At 33.9% G+C, this 10,064-nt stretch overlaps 1 long non-coding RNA gene across 1 annotated transcript in view; it reads left to right on the top strand.

The window, feature by feature from the left end:
• Positions 1-432: 432 nt before the first annotated feature.
• The window catches only part of LOC140334257 (uncharacterized), a 38,865-nt gene continuing 29,233 nt past the window's right edge, over positions 433-10,064 (top strand). The window contains exon 1 of the long non-coding RNA XR_011921498.1: positions 433-673. This is a non-coding gene — a long non-coding RNA (uncharacterized lncRNA). The remainder of the gene's footprint in view (positions 674-10,064) is intronic.

Here is a 10,064-nt window from a genome sequence, read left to right as displayed (position 1 = left end):
ATTTTTGCACACAAAAACATTTACAACATTTGGGTCAAATTCTGCAAAATTAATTTACAGTCATCTTCATTTCATGGAGGGTCAACAAATGCCTTTTTTAAATGTGATACATTTCTAAAACAAAATGCAAACTACTCTTGTAAGGAAATATGTAACATTTTACATATTGTTTGAAAAGCTGTACAGTGTACTATTGTTGAAAGCATGCAAATGCACAAATCATTTCTATGAAGAATTAAGTCTAGTGCTGGGAATTGCATATCATACATCTATTTTTACAATATGTTTTTTTTTTCTCATTATACATATATATACATACACAATATGTCAACACACAGCTAATGTTCTGACAATGTCTTACTTCATTTTACAGAATGTGCATGGTCTGTCTCCCTGTGTCTGTATATCCATAAATATAGATCATCAGCACATTCCACTCTGCACATAAAAGCCAATTTTATCAGGATGGATTCAGCAAGTAAAATGTCTTGGACAAACCAATTTCTTGAGATGTAGTGTGTTTTAATAAAAGCCAAATTTTATTTTTCATTTAAAGACTCCGGTCGTTATTGGCTTACTGTTTACCAGCAGCTCAGTCTACATGGAGGTCAAAGTAAGCCCAGCTGTGCAGGATCACAGGACTGGTCAAACAGAATTACAAACCATTTGGCAGGTAGGACAATTCACATATAAAAATTCCAATTGTTTATAAATCCTTGTGTCTGGTGTTTAGCTATGATAAATAGAACAACGTTATGGCAATATAACAAACTCAGGTTTACTGCAACCCGTTTTCTTTTATTCCCCATAAGCCAGAGGAGCCTTTAAAACAACCATATTTAATACGGAGGGTTTATTCCAGATATGGATATCGTTTAAATTTTAGTGTATTTTACAAGCTGCAGTTAGTTCTATATTAAACTCCTTCCAAGCCATACGTTCCTATTTTAGAGGTTGTTCTGGCAAATTAATATTTTTATGTCAATACACAGGAGGAGGGGAGGACTCTGCCCCAAAGAGCTTACAGGCTCTAACACTGGAGAAATAACACAGTCTTCAATGTAAAAAAGCTTTGACAGGTCTTAATTGCAGTTCACCCATTGGAGGTGGCTCCACCCACTAGGATCCATCATGTCTCTTTTTCCAAAACCCACATATCTATGTATATATATCTATATCTATGTATATTTTATGTTAAGAGGCAGTGATTGGCAGCATATACATTTTCTTCTTCTTCCTGTTTTTATTATTATTAATATTATTATTATTATTATTATTATTATTAATAAACAGGGTTTTTATAGCACCAACATTACGCAGAGCTGTACATTAAATAGGGATTGCAGCTGACAGACAGATACAAACTATGACACAGGAGGAGGAAACCCTGCCCCAAAGAGCTTACAATCTAATAGATATATTTTCTACCTTTCTACCTTTTTTAATATTCACAGTGCTAATGAATTTTCTTACATACAACTATTTTACACAAGCTGCTGTGAATATGCTTTCATTATTCAAAATAAGCATTATTTATTCTCCCTTTTCAGGGTAAGAAAGGTTAGCATAGAGTGTCATCCAATGGCCCTTGACAATCAAGTGGACTAATTTATGGCAAGTGTTCTTTGCCCTATAATGCCTAGGAAATGTAAAAGATGGCAGTTCAAGAGGTCGATTAACCTAGATAAATCTGAGAGAATTTACTTTAATGGGTTTCAGAGAGCTGTACAAATTTGTCTGTAATTATCTATCTATCTATTAATCCCATATCTATCTATCTATCTATCTATCTATCTATCTATCTATCTATCTATCTACCTACGGTATCTATCCCATAATCTATCTATCTGTCTATCTATCTATCTATCTATCTATCTATCTATCTATCTATCCATCTATCTATTAATCCCATATCTATCCATCTATCTATCTATCTATCTATCTATCTATCTATCCCATATATATCTATCTATCTATCTATCTATCTATCTTTCTATCTATCTATCNATCTATCTATCTATCTATCTATCTATCTATCTATCCCATATATATCTATCTATCTATCTATCTATCTATCTTTCTATCTATCTATCTATATATATATATATATCTATCTATCTATCCCATATCTATCTATCTATCTATCCCATATCTATCTATCTATCTATCTATCTATCTGTCTGTCTGTCTGTCTGTCTGTCTATCTATCTTTCCCCTATCTATCTATCTATCTATCTATCTATCTTTCTATCTATCTATCTATCTATCCATCTCTCAGGACTAGATTCAGCATTGGCTGTAATTCTGTACACATCTTTGCTGTTTGCTGACTCACAGTACATTACTTGGAATATTCTAAAATGAAAATAAAACCTCCACAAAGGTTCCTAAAGGTCTTCTAGTGATGCAGCTGAAGAAACATTTACACTCCCTGGTGGTACAGAAAATGTTTTACTGCAGCAAGAAGAGCAAAACACTACAGCTCATCTGGAAGCTGATCATCAGAAAATAAATCTTTCTAGGCCCATTATAAATAGCCACCACTATTAAAGGCACGCAAAGTGACCCCCCCAACCCACCACCACATGCAAATATAAATAAATAATTTAAAAAGCAGCATTTTTATGTTTCCACTTAGAAATGCAAATTTGACCTGGATGAAGCAATTTAATCCAATCCTAAATGAAAGGGAAAAAAGTGCGGTTTAATAAAGCCATTAATGATAAATCATTTAAAACAATTTGTTTGAGATTGCATTTGAAATATGTAATAATAATAACAATAATAATAATAATGACAATATTACCAATAGAGCTCAATGTATATAATAATAACTATTACTGATTTCCATAATTAATCTTTAATCTATTCTGTATTGTTTTTGTTGTTGTTGATAACATTATTTGCTATATCTTAAAAACAAATTAGTTCAGATAAAGGACACTTTTTATATTCATTTTTTTATAATATTTATATATACAGTATATAGATATAGATATAATAAAAAATTGAACTTGTTGCGTTACTGACAACATTTTTGCTAGTAAATGATAACACATTTCACCTACTCTATTTAATTTTACCTCATTTGTGTAATTGTATTGCAATAATAAAACAATCAATGTAAAAAAATAAATAAATAAAAAAGGAGATTGCCTTTAATTTTCTCTTCTTATTGCAGGGAGGTGCTCACAAAATATATACTTTAATTAGAGTAATTTTTTTATGTTTATGCTGTTTTATCCAACATAATACTTGATTATAAACAAACATCTTAACGAAATAGATATTTAACCTTATACATGAATAGTAAATTCCCCTAATAATGTTTGTTTAAATAAAAGCTTGATGCGACAATATTAAGGTGAATAATCTAGAGGTGTAATTTACATTTCTGCACATGTAAGTTAAAAGTAGAACAAAAAAATATAGAATCTAAAAAGTATATATATATTAAAATGATAAAAATGGGAATAAATATTGGAATTCTATAAGTGAAATTTAATGTGGAAAGCTGACATATTTTTTATGTGCAGAAGTAATAACGTTTGCTGTGCGTGCTTGCTTCCTGCTGTGCTAAAGTCAAAAAGAAATGCTACTAACATGTCCTGGTCATTTTGGGGCTGATGAAGTGACCCTGTGCTATTGTGAATGAAGCTTCCAAGAAAATAAAGCCAGGATATCAGAGGCCTGACATCTGTTAATGGGGGGTGGGGGGGAGACGCCTTCTGCTCCTTCCGCTTTCTTCTTTCCACTTCTCCTCTACTGACAATAGAAGATTGTGGGTTACTCCAATGCTGAGGAATCACTCACACCTTGCAGACAAACCATTCTTCATCATCATGCATTTTTTAAAGATATAAACCTTTACCATAACTATCCTCGTTTGCACTGACAATGCTTTATCCCGCATGCTTTTTGCTGCAAAGCAATATTCATCCTGGCTCAGATACAGCGAAAGGTTACACAGGGTTAAAGCAGCACTTGGAGGAGGGGGCAGAAGTTTTTGTTCTGTACAATATTGCTGATTGTCAGCTTTACTTTTATGTTTCTATTGGGTTTTCTTTTTTTTTTTAATTAGGGCAATGAAACAACAATTTATTGCAGAATAATACATTCTTAAATACAAGATAAAAAGAATAAGAGAGGTTGGAAAATAAAAAAAACATAATTTCATAATTGTTTGGTTGGCAGAATTGACAATAATGGAAAAGCATCAGAATAAAACACAAGAAGCGAAATCTATGTGTGCCCCAACAAACACCAGTAGTTTAGGAAGAATTACGGTTCATATTCAAAAACCAAAACTTACTGATTAAAAAAACATACAAAATTGTATTCATTATTCCAAATATAATAAAACACCAATAGATGTTAAAACACTATCCTAAAAATTTGTTTTTGAATGGTTAATATGCATAAAGTATCCCTTCATCGTATTTCAAATAGGTGACGTGTTTCGCGGAAAGACTGCTTGCTCAGACCAATCGAAATACATACTCAAGATTATTTAGATAGAATGTATAGTAATTAGCACATTTTTTTTTTTTTAAACACATTTACAAACCAAAACTGGGGAAAAAAACTTTTATATGCATATATATAGCACAAAATATTATAAAGATTATGACGAGAGACATATCACTGGGAGTTGAAGATGGTTAAAATCCAACAACTCCAAAGTGTTTGGACCTTTGGGTCTCCACTAAGGAGTTTTCTTTACTTCCTGGAACTAAACCTTTTTTTTTCACCAATTTGCAATCAGATCCTTTATTACAAACAATGTCAGTGCAATAAAATAACTTAACCTGTCTGATCACAATTTTTTTAATACATTCACCTGTCCCCATTCCGCCGCTGTCCCCACCATGTTTTTTTTTTCTCCTGGTTTTGATCTTTGCCAGTCTTGATTGGTTTGAATGATGTAACATAAGTTCATTTAGTCCCAGCAGCTGCAAGGGAAGGTTTTTGGCAGAAGAAGACACCAATTAGGCAGATAGGTTTCTTGTATTGTAGAAAGGACATAGCCCTCTCAAAAAAAAAGAACTGTCTGATTTCTTTTTTTAAGGAGTTCTGTGTACAGTAAGACAAATCAAAATTCATGTTCAGGATGTATGTATTAGAATTTTAATATAAAATATACTGTTGTTTAAAATGTGCTGCACAACTCAACAACCTACTGTACTTTTAACTTTAATGTTTAATGTAACTTTTTCATTGCACTAACAGTCAATTTTTGATTCACATTTTCTTACTTCCCTCTTCTACCATTTGTATCAATAATAATCCCAATGTTCAGAATTTATCTAAACCTCTGGCTATAATTTTTCTAAACCTGTATGTATCAGTACTGCTGAGACTAAAAGGAAGGAGTACATTTCCCAAAAAGTATCACACTCCTTATCTGAAGATCATAGGGCTACCCATATCTATTACTTGAAGCCTATGTGTCCTGAACGTGATTTGGCCAATTAAAGAATATCTGAAACAAGAATGTATTTATGAATGAGTCCTGATTTATTAAAGCTCTCTCTACGACTGGAGAAGATACACTTCCATCCGTGAAGCTGAGTGATCCTGCAAACCTGGAATGGATCTGCTCCAAGGTTCAAAACATTTGCTAGTAAATAGCAAATGACTTTGAAGAAATCTGTTCCAGGTTTGCTGGATCACCCAGCTTAACTGATGAAAGTGTATCTTCTCCAGCCTTAGAGAGCTTTATTAAACCAGGCCCATTGTATTGATTGTGATGAAAGAATAATATTATGATTTTGTATTGTTTTAACCATAGCTGTGCTGGATACTCCAAATAAACTTGTTGAGTGAGGGCAATAAATACTGTCCTACCTGCGATTGATGCATAAAGCCAATCACTTTGATTCACACAGCATGGTAGAATATTGTATTGTAATTGGTGGTTATGGCTGTAATATTGGAAGCAGTTTTTAAGTTTCTAAGACATACAAATGGATTCATTCATTTTATGAAGATTTTAAATATGATTAAATACATTATTATTTATTAAATGTATCTTTTGTGTCTGCCTTAAAATCACATTCTGCTTTGTGGGATAATTAATCTGGATGTGTATGTGAATCTATTTAGAAAAATAATAGAGACTGCTTTTTGTGTCCCCGCTGGGGTGGTTTACCATGTACATTTTTTCTGGAGATCATTTTTTTGAGGTGAAATTTTAGAAATAAAATTTAAATTTTGAGTCACTTGTATAGAAACAGAAGTCTTCTTTTTAGGCTACAAATGAATGAAATAAGCACGATAAACACCGTTCTCAATCCAGATCCTATATACCGGGTCTCTTCTGCTAGTCGGGAACTTGGGGTGTCCTAGGATGGGGGACATAGGGGATTTATCTTACTTTAAAAAGGGATCCCCATTTCTCATCGGGCCTGATTTATTAAAGCTCCCCAAGGATGGCGAGGATACACTTTCATCAGTGAACCTGGATGATCCAGCAAACCTGGAAAGGATTTCTTGAAAGTCATTTAATATTTGCTAGCAAATGTTTTGAATCTTGGACCATATGTATTTTCAGGTTTGCTGGATCACCCAGCTACACTGACAAAAGTGTATCATTTCCAGCCCTGGAGAGTTTTAATAAAACAGGCCAATTGTGTTTTGAGATAGGAAGTAAAGTAAAATCTTCCCAATAGGTTAAAAATAAAAATAATTTGATAAGGGCTGAACACTAAGCAGGTAGTTAATATAAGTACCTGATTGTGACTATGTCAGTCTCTATATAGCAGGGCTGGAGTGTGAGAGGAAGAAGCAGAACAGAGAGCTAATAAAGTCTTGTGTTGACAAGAATGACAAGAGTGGCATGTGATGAGCACAAAATTGTTCTACTTTATCTTGTTTCTTCTTTAACCACCTAGCCGTTAAGCCCGACCTTCGTACGGGCAAAAAAAAATGGCTAGGATGGTTAAGCCCGTATTTTTGTCACATCCTTACCTCCAGTGTCAACATATTAAGGAGCACTGTACATTAAATAGGGGTTGCAAATGACAGACAGATACAGACAGTGACACAGGAGGAGGAGAGAATCCTGCCCTGAAGAGCTTACAATCTAAGAGGAGGGGGAAGTAGTTCTCTTTCTTTTCACAGTCCATCTACAGGCTGGGGGTCCAGAATGAATGATGATTATTTAGATAATTAGATGAAGTTGAATGATGCTGGGTATCTAGCAGACATCCATTGGCAGTCAAAAAAGTACTGCAGGAGAAACCTGTTGGCTGTTCTGCTTTAAATAAACTTTAGATACACTTTGCAATTTACCAAGCAGCAATAGTATTAAAACCTAAAAAAAAAATAATAAAAACACTGAAAATCTGTATGTAAAAAATAATGAAACAGAGCAAAGCCAACAGCCAGACAAGACTTTATAGGTGAAAGTGTAAAATGGGAGAAAAAGTATGAACCTGTCCATTTCCTTTGCGAATAGGCCCATAGGAATTCCATTATACTGTAGCGTTATATTACAGCCGGTAGAGAGCTGACACTTCCTCAGGAGGTTCAGGGAATCATCTCAGCAAAGAATTGACAAATGCTGGAGTATAATTAATCATAGTAATATCCAATCAGCGAAAGGATTCAAATGACTGTTGATTGCTGCATTAAATAATCGTTTGCAGTTGATTGAAAACCTATACAATTTATTGGTGTATTGAATGTGAGTTGGGAAGATGGAGACTGCTTGTTGCACATATAACACAGCATTTTGAAAAAGTGCATAATGATATTTTACAGCTGTTAATCAAGATAAAAGTTTCCTGTTTAGGATATAGTGCATAACATATATATATATATATATATATATATATATATATATATATAGTTATCAATGTACCACTTCCCCCAACTTTAAGCCCAATTAATCCCATGTGATCTATTATTGTAGTGTAGGGTTTATATACAGTAACACATCTGCTGTTCTTTTACTGCTAGGTGCTCCAATAAGGGTCACGTTACCCCGTGCAGGTAGCTCGTAGGAGAGTCAGTCTGCAGCTCTCACACAAAGCAGCACGCCGGCTCTTCACCGGCCTGACACCACCCTGAATACTGCTCTAATCAATGTTCAGTGTGATTTTACAAAGTATTTGCAGAGATGGAAAACTGTAATGCTTTTTCATATACATACTCGAAAGACAACAGTAAGTAATGGGGGCCGCCACTGTTGAATGTCTTCTAAAAATGTTATGAATGCAAGTGGACTGCTCAGTGACCAATGTAGACAAGTTTTCATCTTTCGACAGTTGCCTGGCTGATTCTATTGCTTAAATACATTATCTGATCTGATACATTTATGCAGTAAAGGAAAGTCAGAAGTCATCTTGAAACTTTTCCTGGGTTAGTAACACAATGTATTAAACTATTGCAGTCAACATAAAAGCCTTAGATCCAGCATTTGCAAAATAAAAAGTGAGCAATAAGAATGGTTTTCAAAATATTTTGCATATGTTCTTCTTCATGTAGAATACAAATAAAATCCTAGTACATATCATCATTATATCTCTGATTCCCAAGTAAAACCAGACACCAAGGCCACCAATGGGCCTGTTCCACTTTCCCAGGTAACTCAACAGGTTTTTTCTGTCTCTTTAAATGCTGTTCTTCTCTTTTTGGTATCTCCTTTGGTTGCCAGATGCAAAGACTTTGGTTCAGTCTGGTCGTTTATTACATATCCTTAATTTTTACATTCCATCCCTTACGCAGCTTTTCCTCCACTAGGAACTTCTTCACACCCCCATATTAAAGTCTCCTTATGAGCTTATTTTCCTGATTTAGCCTTCCAAACTTTGTTTTGCACCTTTCATCAATTTCACAAATCTGCATAAGTAAAATGTTGACATTTCATAATGTACTTTGATGTCAAGGTATAATTATGTTGATACAATATTCTGTTTGTTTGTTTTTTCTACAATTTGACCTCTGGTCCTTATATTTATATATTATTGATGTTCTTTCTGTATTATTCCTATGTACACATACAGACTGTTAAGCTTGTATAATATCATATCCCTGAAGAAGCCTATTCGTGGCGAAACACGTCGGATCCCATTCAGCTTAAGCCCGTTTTTTTCCCCCCTTTCTTTTTGCTCAATTATTTAGTTTGACTGCTAGGAGCACATAAGTATAGTACCTAAGCAACCCATATCTTGTGTAATGTGAAACAGGGATGGGTTTTGAACTGCATGTATAGTGTTTTTACAATATATACTTCAGTACACAAGCTATTCTTTAAACCAAGTTGTGAGCCACAAACCTCTTTTCTTTTCTCTTTGAATTTCATAATATACAACAACAGTATAAAAATAAAAAAAGCCCCCATCTTTCATCCCTAAAGTCCAGTGACTTTGACTAGGTTAAAACGATCTCATTAATCTGTTGTAAGGCAAATTGTAGTCCCTCCAGCATCTTACAAAGGTCATAGTACTATCCCTGACATAGTCTTCATCTACATTTTCACACTAGAAGAGTGGTACCAACTTAGTTCAGGGATCATACAGGGTCAACATCTATTTCCTGGACTAAAATGCTGGCACAACAATGACATATGCAAGTTCACATCTACATTCACTGCAGGCTCTTACCCCAAGTCTTGGTACAAAGTTAGAACTTGTGTTGATTGAGCTTTGGGCTTTGTTTATAAAAAAAAAGCAGCTCCATTGACTTAAGCACTTAATCTGCAATTGACCTCCTTCTTTCCTGCTATAAACCACTTTTGACTTGTTATAAATAAGCATAGAAAGAGAAAAAACTTCTGATGCAAACAAAAGCCTATTGGCACAGAATAGTAAAATGTTGCAGTCTGATCTCTGGGTAAAAGGAGACCAAGGAAATGCTTCCTCCTGCCTGTGGCAGACTGATGACATCATCTCAGCCTAGGCAAAGTCACCAGACTGTAATTTTAAGATTCCCCATTTTTAACATAAAAGATAAATATCTTTGGAAAGCATATACTGTTGCCATATTTTGTAAAATTGTATTATATTATACATTTTACATATTATTTAATAAATATATAATAAATATTATTATAAAAAGTG

This window comes from Pyxicephalus adspersus, chromosome 6, assembly GCF_032062135.1.
Source record: "Pyxicephalus adspersus chromosome 6, UCB_Pads_2.0, whole genome shotgun sequence".
In the NCBI taxonomy this organism is placed as follows: Eukaryota; Metazoa; Chordata; class Amphibia; order Anura; family Pyxicephalidae; genus Pyxicephalus; species Pyxicephalus adspersus.
This window is presented reverse-complemented; position numbering and strand designations above follow the sequence as displayed.